Raw genomic sequence first — 14,573 nt, 5'->3', positions numbered from 1 at the left:
GCTTCTGGATGGGGCTGGAAGTTAGATGCCTCAATACCACCTTACTGAGCTTCCTTCCACTAGCCCATCTGGGAAGAATAAATGTCAAAAATTTGATAAACGTAAGGAGGATGTAAGAGGAACAACCCATCTCATAAATAAGTTATCCTGATGCTTTTTGTAAAAGTAGTAGCCTTGCACTGTATCCATTTCCTATTCTAGTGGTCACAAGCTCTTGCAAAGTTCCTGGTTGAATTTGTCATACTGACAAGATCTAGATAACAGAGAGCAGTCTCTTTTTGGTGGCCGATTTGTTCATGTAGGATCCCTGCACAAAAAGGGGTCACCGTTTATTTTTCAGAAAGGCCAAACTCTGTAACCCATGATAGCTTTCAGCTTTTCATCCCTTCAGTTGTTATTAAGAGAATACAATTATTTCCTGAATAAGTTATGAAAGAAAAAAAAACCTGAAGACCACAATCAAACTTCCACAATCAAAAACCTGATCATTTTTGGGCAGGCTGGTTATAACTATGAAAGTATCTAGAGGTTAAAAAACCCCTCTTCCTAGAGCATTTCATGTTTTCATGTTCAGCATTTCATGTTTATACCATGTGTAATGATCTCATTACACACATCAGCACAGTTACTGGTATTAAGAACAGCATGGAGAGCTGCATCAGTCTGCAGCGCACTGGACATTTACCGAGTATCCCTCGTACTGCCGATAGCTACTGAAGCAGCGCCACGAGGACGGGCCTCTGCTCATCCCCCAGCTGGGTCTGCCCATCGCCACGTCCCTCCGCGTGCACTCCAGAGGTGCCGGGTACCAACCCGCCGCAGCAAACCTCCGCAGGAGCGACACCACCCCCAGCACACTTACGCACAGCACTTGTCATCTTTGGTATCCTCTCTTCAGCTGTATTTCACTAGATACCTGTCTAATCAGCCCAGTCAATTAAAAAAAAAGAGCTAATTAAAATGCACAAATAACCTTTGGGAAGGGTGGTTGTAAAGCAGTTTATAAAATATTTTGTTGGTTAGGTGTCTCTGTATGTGCTGTTACCTAGGCTGGATAAGGTCTATTTGAAGAATAATTAATACTCTTTCCACAGTACATATGCTGTGTCCATTTCATGATCTTAAACAGGAATAAAGATGGAGGGAAGAGGAAAGAATAAAATAAAGCTTAAATCACATTTTGGAGAGCTGTTTTATTGATTTTCTTGATGTGTGAATAAATTGATAGCTTTGTTTTTCATATTCAGGGGAAGAAATTATCTCTGTTGTATCATTCACATGAAATCAACATATCATGTAGTCATATATCCATATCCCACATTTATCCAAATATAATAAAGCCCAAGTATCCGGACTTACATTGCTAAGGTAATGAAGAGCTAAAAAAGATCAGTCCCCATTGTGAAGAGTTTAAAACTGAAGGTCAAACATACTTGATATCATTTGAGGAGACTTTCAGTGTCATTGCTTAACCCAGAGCTTGCATATTAGAGGGGATGTGTCACCCAGACTTCACTGAAGATGTAATGTTGTTAATTAATGATTTCTCTTGGCTCAAAAGAGGCAAGAAACCAAGGTTTCTCTGTGAAACCAGGGAAAATGTGTTGATACTTTCAACTCATACTTCATATCTGAAGCAAGAATTTTGAATTTAGTCCCAGAGCTGCTGGAAGATTATAATAAAACGAACTTCAGTGCCAACGAAAATGTTGGCATTAAACCAGTTGTCATTAGGTTTATGAGCTAACAGCACACTGATTAAATTACAGACATTTCACACTTATTTTAGAGACAGTCATAAGAGGGTTGGAGTCAGAAGTTTCCCGACAAAACTGTTTAATTAAAAATACCAGTTTTTGAGTTTTTAATGTTTTGTCTAAAGGAATTTGGGTTGGATAAGCTCTCAGTAAAGTGAAGTGTTATTTGAGGGAAATCCTATCTATGATCCTGCTGGAGTATCCAATACCAAAGGAGCCGGTGTGCTCAGGGTACCAGGGTCGAGGGGGTCTGCAGGGTTTGACATCCTTCGGGCAAGTCAAGGTCAAAGCTTTCTGGCTCCAGACAGGGACCCTCCAGCTTCTCTAGCAGAGCTAAAAACCCCAAGGCTTTCAGGCTTCCTTGCAATCGCAGCTTTTATATCTGTAACTTGGATATTTAGGACTGACTTTCAGGCTTTGTAATCCGTCCCTCAAGGTTTATCACACTGAAAAAGCCACATTTCCATTTAACTGGAAGCCTGGCTTTTCGGCCCCTCTTTGGTCACTGGAGGCTCAGGCTATTTATAGAGCAGAGATTGCTGCTCTATAAATACATAGATATATGCACAGAATTTAGCTCTTTGTTAACAGGTAGCTCTGATATGTCTGTGAATAGAAAGGAACTGAGGCAACTCCCTGTCATCCCATAGATGGAAATGCATCTTTGCAACATAATGAATATAATTTTTTTTATTTTAGGTAGAGTGCTGTAGAGAAAATTATCATAGATTATGGAGAAACTGATGGAACTGCCAGAATGTGTTATTTATATTGCACGATGTACAAGCTTAATATGACCCTCTTTGAGCCTCTCTAATGTTCTTGTTACAATGGATCATCAGCAAGGGATTCGGCCCATTGCCGTATGCAGATATCATACAAATTATTCTGAATATCATATTAATGGCGTGTGCACATATTTGTCTCTGTCAACATCACAACATTGTCTTCTTCTCAGGCATGATTATACTTCATGCATTTTTACTGGCTCAGCACCAGTTCTGCAACATCAGCGGCAGCTATTTTGAGGGACATAATAAACACCATAATGCTTCGGTTACACCTGCAATATGTCCAGCTATTAAAGAGCAGCCTGTGGTGCCACTACCAAATACCAGCCTGAAATCAGTAGGCAGGTCCCTTGCCCTTCCTTCCCCACCGATCAAAAAAACCAAGCATTTTCTACCCCAGAATCATTAACAATGAAAGGGCTAAATAGCATATATAGAGGTCCTACATAGCCTAGTAGCTCTGTTCTGTAATTCCAGCCAAAATATTCTCCCACTGAACTGCAAAACAGGCTTAGGAGCTTGCCAGCGGTTCTGAATATGGGGTGAGCAATGAGACCAGCAGCTCTGGCTCGAGCTCAGGGTCTGCTGCGGAAAGCACGAGTGCCAGCTGACAACTTTCTCACTGACTTTTTCTCTTCCAACCAGCAGAACTGCGGGCATTTGCCCAAAAGTCCAACTGCTCTTGGCTGGTGAGCAGCTCTAACGCCATGCACCTGTGTAATGGATATGTGCAGCTGGACATGTCTAGCACTGCCGATCCCTCTGGAGCGCGTGCCACGCACCGCCTGATTTACTCTGGGTGGACTGGGAGCAAGAATCTGTCAGGAGAAGTCCCTGGCTGAACTGCAAGTTTCTAATCTTTTCTTGTCTGTGTAAGGTTCTAGGTGGGTTTTCCTATTGCCAGGTGAATAACTGCTCTAGGTGGGTGAAGAAAGTTTATTTTAGATCTCTAGTAATGATAAGTTTTAGACTAAATGAATACTATGGCTTAGGGATCTACAAGAGGTGTTTGGAAACAGCGCGTGAACATAGTCAATACCTAACAACCTTGACTCTGTTCTTCGAGCAGAGAGAACCATTACTCCAAAATTATGTTATGGACTTTAGAGGCTATGCATCCATATACACATCCATATACATTATATTTATATATATATATGCACGCATTCACCAGAAATTGCCTCTCAACACTATCTCCAACCTTTGCAAGCAACAGTGACTCGGGAATGCAAGCTTATGTCAGGGCAGTACATGTTAATCTTTTTTATATTTTCAAAATGTGTCATCTAACTGAAGAATAAGATGATCACAGTACGTTCCGATACAAACCAACAAACACCTCAGCCAAATTAGTCATTCACAGTTAAAAGTTCAAAAGCTTTTACTCTGATTTCAATTGTTTTAGGACCAAATTTTATGAACAAACATAATTAGCCATTTTTAAATGCATCATAAGACAAGATAATTCCGTCCTGACCCCTGCTGAAATCTTGAAGCATGAATACTGATTATCTTCTTTTCGCACGTAAACCTTCAAGCATTTTGTTGATAAACTAGATTAGTTGCACTCATAAAAGCTTTAACTCATAGCCTTAATGACTACAATGCAGCCATGTGAATCTACAATTAGTGCAGGTGTGAATTTTTGAGAGGCTTTTAATTGGATTGCAGGTGAGTTTAAATAAGGCTTCCAGGCACACTGCATGCGAAAATGCTGGGCTGAGGGTGGGTTAGTTGCATGAAGATTTCAGTTCATTTGGGGAGTGTTAGGAGGAAAAATGAAGCCTAGTCCCAGGACAGGGCCTGTTGCACAGAAGCGAGTGATGCGAATCACAGCAGCTTGCAGGCACTTACAGACTTTGTGGGTCACATCCAAACTTTACCGAATCCAGCCATTACTTGCATCACCTTCTCTTTAAGAATACTCCCATTCCGGTCAGGGTCCTAGAGATCGCCTGGAAGTTATTGGTGTTCCAAAACTGCAGAAATATCTGGTGCCAGCTTCGGCTTTTAAAATTCCGCTTCCATTTTAATATATTCCAAGAACTAATGTTTTAGCCACTATTAATAGCACAATGTACAAATGGTGTAGGTGGTTCTTGTGGTTTGGGAGTGCTGTGGTTAATTTCTTTAATTTATAAAGTATTTATAAGTCCTCAGTTATACTGAGTAGTGGTGAAAGTGTGTAGGCAGAAAGCAGTTATCTCCACACCTCTCAATCTTCCAAATTAAATTCGCTCTTGCAGCATGTCTAATCACTTCAGGGCACCTCATCATCTTCTCTCTGTTACGGGCTATGCAGCACCATTTCTTGCAAAAGAGATACATATATTTCGGTGGAGTTTTAAAGATTGATCTTATTTTATTATCTCATATGTGAGGCAATTAGGGTTTAACCCAGAATAAGCAGCAAGAGATATGACTGATCATTTATCAAGAATTGTTTAGAAAGCAATTCACATGGATTTTATTTAGGACTGTGAGAATCAGCTGGAATTACACATCTAAAATGATACTTCTGAAATATTAAACTTCTCCCCACACACACACACACTAATTACCGAGCTGCAAATTTTATAGATAGTGCTAGCTGAAGTTATATCAATCATTAAATAATATTGAGGTATGTAACTGTTAAATATATTTGTTTTAAGTGGGGAAAAATTAGGCCTGTTTAATTTTTTTTTTTTTATTAGGATTTAGAATTGCAGGAAAATATTGCTTTTTTATCTTTCGGTATATTTTTGTCTTGGAGTTCATCCCATTTCATGTTTCATCTTAGATGGCTACAATGGCTTGGATAGAACTACTTGTCTCCGCTCCCTGGAAGAGATTGATCTTGTAGCTCTCATTGAAGTTACGATTTCGGTTTCAGGAATGATTCTTAGAAACCAAAACAGTAAGTATACACTTATATACATATGGTTGTCTTGATTCATATCATATCATATTTTACATCACATCTCTCTTTGACCTCAGCACTCTCAATTTTAGATCACTGGGTGACTCTCAGTTGATGAAAGTTTTGTCATTGCCCTTCAGCAGAAGCAAGAATAGCTCTTTTGACTGACATTTTCAATCTTCTCTATCACTTAGTAATCTGGGAGATGTTTAATATCTAAGAATACATTCTACACCTCTAAGCATACTTTTTTTTGCAGATTTCTGTTAATGACAAGCTAAATGCGAGAGTAAAATATGGACAAACTGTATTTATACACTCTTTACAGAGGAAAATCCATGAGAAGCTTAAAAACTCCATCCAGTTTATATTTAGTAATTTAGCCATGGTATTACATTACATTTAGTAGTAATATTTATATTTACACTCCAATTAGTTTACATTTTATACATTTCTGTTCTTTTGCTCATGCATGGCCTCTGAAAAATGGAAGCGGAAACCAGAATTATCCTCTGCGGGTCCCTGGCAGAGCTGTCAGCATGCCTTCAGCTCACCTGAGCGTCCTCTGCTCCTGCGCGAGGGCTCTGAACAGGCAGGAGATGAGGTTAACTGTGCTGGAAATCTGATCCCCTCTAGCAGTTCCCATATTAACCACTTTCAGATGCAGCGTGCAGATGATTAAAAACATTAAGATCAAACACAGCCAAGAATTCCTTTCTAGAGAGAGGCATTGATAACCAAGTGCTACAGCAGCTCCCAAGTTTGATTTGGGCCAAGTCTTATCACTCTTGCCAGCAGCTCCAGAACCGCAAAACCAGATTTTGGCCAAAACTCAGCCTGCAAGCCTCTGCTCTTACTTCAGGATGCAGTGTGATGTGGTCTGAGCAATGCAATCCGAAAATACTTCAGAGGAAGAAAAACAGAGAAGAAAACCTCACTGTGCTTTCTTCCCTGTCCCTGGGCAGAACATGCCAGATTAACTAGGCTTTCACTACCTCAAAATGTACTAACACCGCTATGGCATGAGATGTTCTAAAGAGTTTTGCACTGAAATCAGTCTGTATAAGGTACAAACAGGGTCTTACCTGCTTTTTCCACCTAGTTAATCCTAGGCTAACTGCTTCCCATGGTGGCTGCTGTAGCAGGACTGTAGAGCCATAGTCATAGACTGATGAAAACAGGGCAAAAACCTCCTCCTAGGCAGGAAGGTCTTTTAGCAAGAAGTACTTCAGAAGACAATTGGGAACCCCTGGATTCCTATTAGCTTTTCAGTCATTCCACCTGGCCCTTATTTCTGGTGAGGCAGGTGTGCTGTGGCATGAAAATATACGATCTTCTGTTGACTGACTTTTGAACCCTTTTGAATCGCAGAGGGAGATCCAAAAGTTGCTCAGAACACTGGAGAGGATTCACCAAGGATTTATCCCAGCATGGCAGCAATTCTAGAATAAACTATGCAATTTTTGTTGATAAGAGGACAAGTCTTATGCCAAATCTCTGAAAAATGCACTCCATTTTACTTCTGTATTTAAGAGAAACTTCCTTGACCTTGTCAGTAGCCACTGAAGCCTGTATTCCTTTAAATCCCCTTTCTGCATTTCAGTTACAAACTCTTCAAACTAGGGTACTGTTAGTGCACTATGGCTGCGCAATGACTTCACGGCATTTGACATTCATAACTCCAAATTTATAAAAATAGAATCTTGCATGAAAGACCTTGTTATAACGGTTCTAGCAAAGCATACGTTGCCTAAAGCAATACAATTATTGGTCAATAATTCCTCTTTAGCTGTCTGTATTACTGCCATTTTATTTCAATATTTGGCTCTTTACCCTTTGATCTGCTAATTATCTTTTTACCCTCTGATCCTCTTCGCAATTCCTTGGCAATTTGATCCATTAATTACAGCACCCATATTCTCTACATTCTGTAAAATGTACATTTCTTCTGACCCTCTTCACCTTTCTTCACACAAATACCATCTTTCTGTAGGGTATATCTACTTCTGTAAGTATCTGTGATGGAAAATGCTATAATTAAAAGCACTTTCATTACAATCCTTTGGACTTCATGAAAAGGTCTTAATAGTTCAGCATTGACTTAAATAAATTTTGATGGAAATGGGCACTCAATTCTAGTAAATTCTTTGGCACTCCATCTTCCGTTACACAGACTCTTAGATTTTTTTCAAATGCTGGTTGTGTCTCCATTCTGGAAACTCTAGAAAAAAAGGCAGTTGCTGATGTGTTTTTGATATGTAACATGAAATAAAAAAAAAAGATATAATTTTCTGTTATAAGACTTTTCTCATTTAGTCACATTGAAGTTGGTGTGCCATCTCTGGATTCTACAGACCTCATTCCAACACGAGGATTGTGTTTTATACCAGAACTGCCCAAATTGTAGCAGGTCATCTTCCTCACAGAGGAGAGAGCTTGTGGATCCAGAGCTGGCATCAAAGACTAACTCTAAAGCCCTGCGCTTTAGAAAAAAAAACTAATCAGAATTTTACAACTTACTGTGAAGTTGCATTTTCTTCTACTTAAATTTTGCAAAGCTTACAAATAAAGGCAGGCGACCTCAGATGGACGGCTGTGCTTCTTCCCACCTGCTTCCCAGAGAAAGGCAATCTAGTACAGGCTGGGTCTTTTCAACGTTCGTTCAAAAGAAGAACATACAAGCTCCCTGTGTCTTAGTTTGCCTGTCTCTGCAGCGAGAATTCATCTGTTAATAACTACCTATCTTTTTAACCTCAGTGAGAGCAGATTTCGTTCAGCACTGAGGGCTTGGGAAATCTCAGTTGATAAAACACAGCAAAACACAGACTCTGTGATTCTAAATTTTATGAAAGTTTCATGTGGCACTTAATTGCAAATATTCACTTAGTCCTGCAGCCGAAGCTGCCAGCCATGTAAAGCAACAGCTTTGTGATGGGTCCACTCAAATGAACTCAGCAACTTCTCATTCCTGAGAAGCCTGCGAACAGTTGGCAAACAGCTATCACTGATGCAGTATTTTTTTCTTTGACCTCGTTTCTGCTTTAAAAATGATTGAATGAATTCCTATTTTCTTGTTTAAATTATCTTTGCAATTTTTAATATGGATAATTCATTTTAGCCTCTCCCATGCAAAAAAAAATCTCATTTTCTGTGCATCCAAATATTTACTATCAGATTACTCCTATGAACTATGAAAACTGCAAGGGCAAAATGCAGGTTACATAGTAGAGATATCTTTTTCTGGAGTATATTTTAAAAATATCTCCCATGGAACAACTTTCTTCTCCTACAATTTCAAAACAAAAAGCGTGCTTACTGAATACAGTCCTATCTAATCATATTGACTTATTCTTCCTTTTTTCCTTTTAGACCTACCTGATATCATACAAACTGCCGTCTTTCACATCAGTTCTTAAATAGTTCACACTTTCTTGCCTCACAAGGCACTTAACAGCTTTTCAGTAATCCGATTGTTCAATTGCCTGAATATTCCTTGACATGGAAAAGTGAAGTAAAAGATCTGCTTGAAATATCTTTAAATTACAGTAGGCCATTTCACTGTAGCTGAAGCAAGTAATGGAGAATTTGTAAAATAAAATGTAAGGGAATGAATTGTGGTTTGCAATAAATACGTGCATTGCTCCAAGGGTATTTCTGTTTGAATTATGGGATTTCTCATTCATTGTTTGGGAATCGGGACTTATCTGCTTGACTTCACTTTATAGTTCCCCAGCTGGGTCTCTTAGCTGCTTCTGAGACATGCTATAATTCAATACTATATGGAGAATCACCGGTCATTGACTGTAGATCTCAGATTTCCCAAACATAACCAGAAACGTGGTCAGAACTGCTGACAATGTCTGTGTTAGGAGGAAAAACTTATTGCTACTTCCTTTTTTAGAACTCAGTCTCATCCAGTATTTCAAAGAGCATGATGCCATGAGCAACAATCATTAAACAACTACTGCACTTTGGCCTGAACGTACTGGGATTTATGCCTAAACTGAAATCCCAAATAGTAAAAGAACAAACTGATTAATCAAGAAATTCTTCAAAGAGAAGTTACATTGCCTCTAGTCAGATAGTCTCTCCGTTTTTGTGCAACACTCATCCCAGTCAATATTTTGACTATTAAAATCCATCAGGTGACATAATGTGAACCCATTTAAAATTTTCCTGCAGCAGAATCCAGAGTTCACCTCACCGCGATACTTTTTAATCTCCAATTTCAATCAAAATTCACTTAACCAAAACACTTAGGTCTTTTTTTTCTTTGACAATTAATTAACATTTCTCACTGATAACTGTGTAACCTCTTTCTTCTCCTTGTGTATCCCTCCAGCAAACTACATCAGGTAGTTTTCAGTTATTCAGCTGTTTTCTTCCCCCTTCCTATATATTTCTTGCTTTTCCTCTCTGTGTTGCCTGTACTGTTATTCAGTGTTATGATGCCTTAAGAGATTTGCAGGATTTCTATAAATTCTTTTGCTCTATCACTACATAAATTAAAAAAAGAAAAAAAAGAAAAGGCAAGGTATTTTTCCATAGTGGTTGCCAACCAGTGTGTTCCCAAACACAGAAATCCAGCTGCAATCCATTCCTTAAAAAAATGCTATTTTGCCCTTCCTACCATTCAAAGCCATTTAGAACTGTTAAAGCTTCAGGGTAGTGGAGCTTGCCCAAGCTCTTGTGCTTGCCCTTTTAGCTCTGAGCAGCAATTAAACCCCCAGATTTCAAGAAAATTTTATGATTTTCTTCTCAAGCATCTTTGGATTTATCTATTGCAAATGGGTTCAGTATTTTGCACTAGAAGCCTAATTCAAAGGCTACTAAAATCAATGGAAGTCTTTCAGTTGAAGTTTGTAGGCTTTAAGGTGAACCCTAATTTATCAGATGAGCCAGCCCCCTCTCTTTCAACAGAAGTCAATAGGTGTATGTGCAGGTTTCACACAAAAAAACTCCCCAAATGTGCTTTGATACACAAAAAAAACCCCAAATAAGTAAGCATGTATTTATAACTACGATGAATGTACAAGTAATAGCATGTCACACGTGTCTAAGAATAGCAGTTTTGTTGACTATAACCTTCACCACAGGAAGACTTGGAAAAGACTGAGATGCCAGCATAGCTTTTGTAGCATATAGAATTGCCTCTCCCATTACTGATGGAGGCGATGACGACAGAGACTTTAAGTATTGTTTATCACTGAAATGTTTAGATAACCTTCCTCTCTTTTCTTCCCATGCTATTTAAGCAAGAAGCTTCATCAGAACAAGAGAAGCGCTGTCACTGCGTTTTTTTCTCTTTTCAATCTTCTTATTCATGAATTTTAGCTCCAGTGATCTTGGTGACCCTGCATCGAGATCAGCTGAAATTTTGCATTTTAACAAAGACAGCTAAGGAGGAGACGTGCCCATTAGTCCAGGATTGTCAGCACGAAGCATATCGGACATGAAATGCGGTGGTGTTGAATGCCTTTGAGGCCACGCTAGAGTGAATGAGTAGCCAAGATCTGTAAAAATCAGGCAAAGTCATATCAGACTGGGTTCCCCATACCCGACTGGGGTCCCAAACTGTGTAGCACCACGAATATTGTGAGATTTTGATCATATTTTAAACCTCTCTGCTCTCTCATCAAGCCTTTGTTCTCATTCTTCTTTGTTTTTCTATTTCTGTAATAAAAAATAAACATAGTTTTGCCTGGCCGCTTTCTGTGAATTGAAAGATAAACCTATAACTTGGGCCATACTTGGATGGTTTTACACATGCTCAATAACCCCGTGAAGGCTCCTGTGTCCCTTTGAATTTAATAGAAGTTGACACTGAATTCAGTGAAGTGCAAATTTTCCTCTCAATTTCACTAGCACTTTTTCTGGACTTAGTATGCCTGTAATTTCACACAGTGTCTGTAAATAGTGTTATAATACAGCCAGAGACTCAGCAATAGTATTTCAATTGAGAAGTTAGGGACCAAAGTCTTTTGCCATTAGCGGCCTTCAGTTCACATCTGTAACGGATCGTCCTGATCCGACGTTCTTGAGACCAGTCTTTTACTGCTAATTGGTTTCATTTACTTCCTAGCAGGTTCTTATAATCAGAAATGATGAATCCCCCCTTTAGGGAAATATCAATAATGTACTCAAAGAAAAGATTAACTGCTCCGTGAGAGCCTCATAAACAAGAGAGTCCTTCAGCTTCCTGCTGCAGAGCCGGTGGAAGGAGCTGCGGTGCCGTACTAAGCCTCGGCGCGGGATAACAAACCACCGTGCAGGTCTTCTTCCCGACTCAGAAATAACAAGGTATGACACTAGGCAGTCCCGTGCATTAGCCAGCAATCTGATGGGAGTCACCTGCTTTTCATCAGTTTCTCTACTGTGATTTCTGATGACTGCTAAAGGTGGTAAAATCATAGTTGTTGAACTATAGACTTAAGAATATGGATTTTTTTTTCCTGCAAGTAAACTGCCATCAGCAGGAATTACTGCAGTCCTGGGTCATATGTGGGACAGACTTTTTGGACTTTAAGGCTCCTTATTTGACTCATAAACTACCTTGCAGTTCTGGAAGGGGAACATTTTAGCTTGTTATCCTTGCAGTTATATAGCAGTTCTTGTTGTCCTGGACAGTTTTCATGAAAGCAGGTGCATGGAAGTACGGGGAGTCAGATATCTGACTTTTGCCTCTGCCTTGCTGTGAGAGCTGATGAGAAGAGTTATGCCGGGGTAGATGCAGCCTTGATGCAAAGGGGAAGCGGAAGGGAATTGCAGAAATGCCGTCGCACAGGGTTGCACGTCCCGGAGCGAAGCTACTGCTGCCGAAGCATCTGCTCCGCAGCCTGGCACAGCGACAGACCTGCCTCTCGCCTCGCAAACGGAGCTGAGGGTTTAGAGAAAGGTGCTCTGCTGGCAGTAAGCAAAATCTCAGCTCTGCTTCAGGGTCTCGAGAGGGGGGAGATAATGTAAGAGCTGATGTCCCCGGCCTCCGCCAGGAAAACTGGATGGCTCATGCTGAACTATTTTCCTGTTTCTTAGATTCAACAAGCTACTTCTCTTCGGCAAAGTGCTATTAAAATCAGCTGACTTATGCTGGTGCTTAAAGCTACCCACAGCAATAAGTGCTTTGCTGAAAAAAGGCTGGACTTAAGCTGAAGCACTTTGCTGCATAAAATTCCAAGTCAATATTTTAACCTGGCTGTGCAATTTCCCATCCTGTAACGCGAGGCTACCTCCTCGCGCCTTCAGTTCAGAGCAGTCTTATACATATCATCAGGAATACCGTGCTCGTCCTATGCCTCACTACATCTTATTATGAAATTATAGTGCCACTTTAGAAGCTTGCTGGAGGGAGAGTTTCGAGCTAATGCATGGAAGCTGGCCTCCCATACCGATGAACAAATATTTTAAAGTAGATACCGCTGAATATCCATGCAGTGTCTTGATGCAGCAGGCCTCAGAAGATTTCTGTCGTTTATCTTAAGAGAACTGGAGTTCATTCGCTTTACTGTGTCACCACCCAGTCCCAAAGTCTGCTCAGTATTTTGGAAAGGGGCGGGTTAGCTGGGAGGCAAGGCTGCACGTTTCAGACATTTCAAAATGAGCCTCTGCCGGTCCGAGGCATTTGGAAACATCAAAAATTTTTACTAAAATTTAGCTCTTTTGGTTTTATCTTCTGTAGCAATTGTCACACTGCCTAATCATGTTGTTCCAACATTTCAGATCTGATGATAGAAGATAATGGACTGCAGAGCAGTTTCTGGAATTCTTTGCATGTTTGTTTGATAACAAAATATGCAAAATATTCACCAGCACTCCTGGCCAAAAGCATTAAAATACAAAATTAAAGTGTCAGCACGTTGGTCTGAGCTCCTCAAAGCACGAGAACTTCTCCAAAATTGCAATAAACAGTCAGACATTCTTTCAGAGCATGATAAAACCTACTGACGTCTGCAGGGAACTATGCTACTGTAGTAATATCCTTCCTACTCCATCACTGCTAGCGCTGCATACACAGTCCTAGAGGCAGCTTGAAAATGTTCAAGCAAGATGATACGAGACTGTTTGACAATAACCACTTGTCTCATGTAAAATATCTACACAGGCTGCACTGTGTGGTCATAATAGTTATGGGCTCAGCAGTTTCTTCCCTTGCTCTGTGATAGTCAAGATGCCTTATTACTCGACCGACTACCAAATATGTGCAAGCATAGGGAAAAGGAAAGTCTATGGAAAGTTGTAAAAAAATTACGCACGGTCTCTGAAGAGACTGAAATAATTCTGTGAAGATTATTCTCCCTTTCTTTGTGCAGTTCCAACCTTTGTATTTCAGTGCCAAAAAGTATATTTGGAAAGCAGACTGGCATAATTATGTTACCGAGGAACCTGTAAGAAATAGCAAAACTGCACTATAAAGATAGCCACTGGGAATTACACAAGCAAAAGGAAAGAAGAAAATAATATCATTTGTGCAAAGAAGGGTTTGTGTGTGACAAAGGTAGAAAGGAAAAATTTGCTAATTAGATTCACTGCAGAATTTGTCTGCTGACCCAAGCTGTAAATTAGAAGGAGCCTAGTTAGGACGCTCACAATATGATCCATACTGTTTGTTCTGTGACTGCTCTCCGGGCATGTAGAATTTATGAAATGTTTTAAACCCTTGCTCAGAACTTCGCTAAAAACCCTGCACTATTTTAAAAGGAAAGCGCCATGGCAATGCTAGGTTTCGCCTTTGCAGAGCTTGTTTGAAGAGCCCTCTTAAACAAGCTGAGATAAGCAAACAGGCCTGCGAAGAGCAGCAGCATTCCTGGAGTTTCTATAGCTCCGAGTCTCACTCCATGTGGCTTCCTGCTTAAACAACAGCACAAGGAAAAGGGGGAAAAACACTTTTTTGAGAAAAGAGCCCTGGTGTTAATAACGTGCATACCAAGAAACTACTTTTTCACCCAGTAACTAGCTCCTTGAGTCAATCGCACGGCTCCACTGGAAGCAGAAGTAGGTAGACCGGTCGGATCCCATGTGCTAAGCGTGGCTTGACCTGATTTCAGGGAACCATGGAGCACCTCCAGCCCTCCAAGCTGGCGTGGCCGAGGCGGGACCACGGCTGGTTTCGCCCCCCTGCGGCATGGG

The sequence above is a fragment of the Apteryx mantelli genome, chromosome 9 (genome assembly GCF_036417845.1).
Source record: "Apteryx mantelli isolate bAptMan1 chromosome 9, bAptMan1.hap1, whole genome shotgun sequence".
NCBI classification, from domain to species: Eukaryota; Metazoa; Chordata; class Aves; order Apterygiformes; family Apterygidae; genus Apteryx; species Apteryx mantelli.
Note: the sequence above shows the minus strand (reverse complement) of the source record.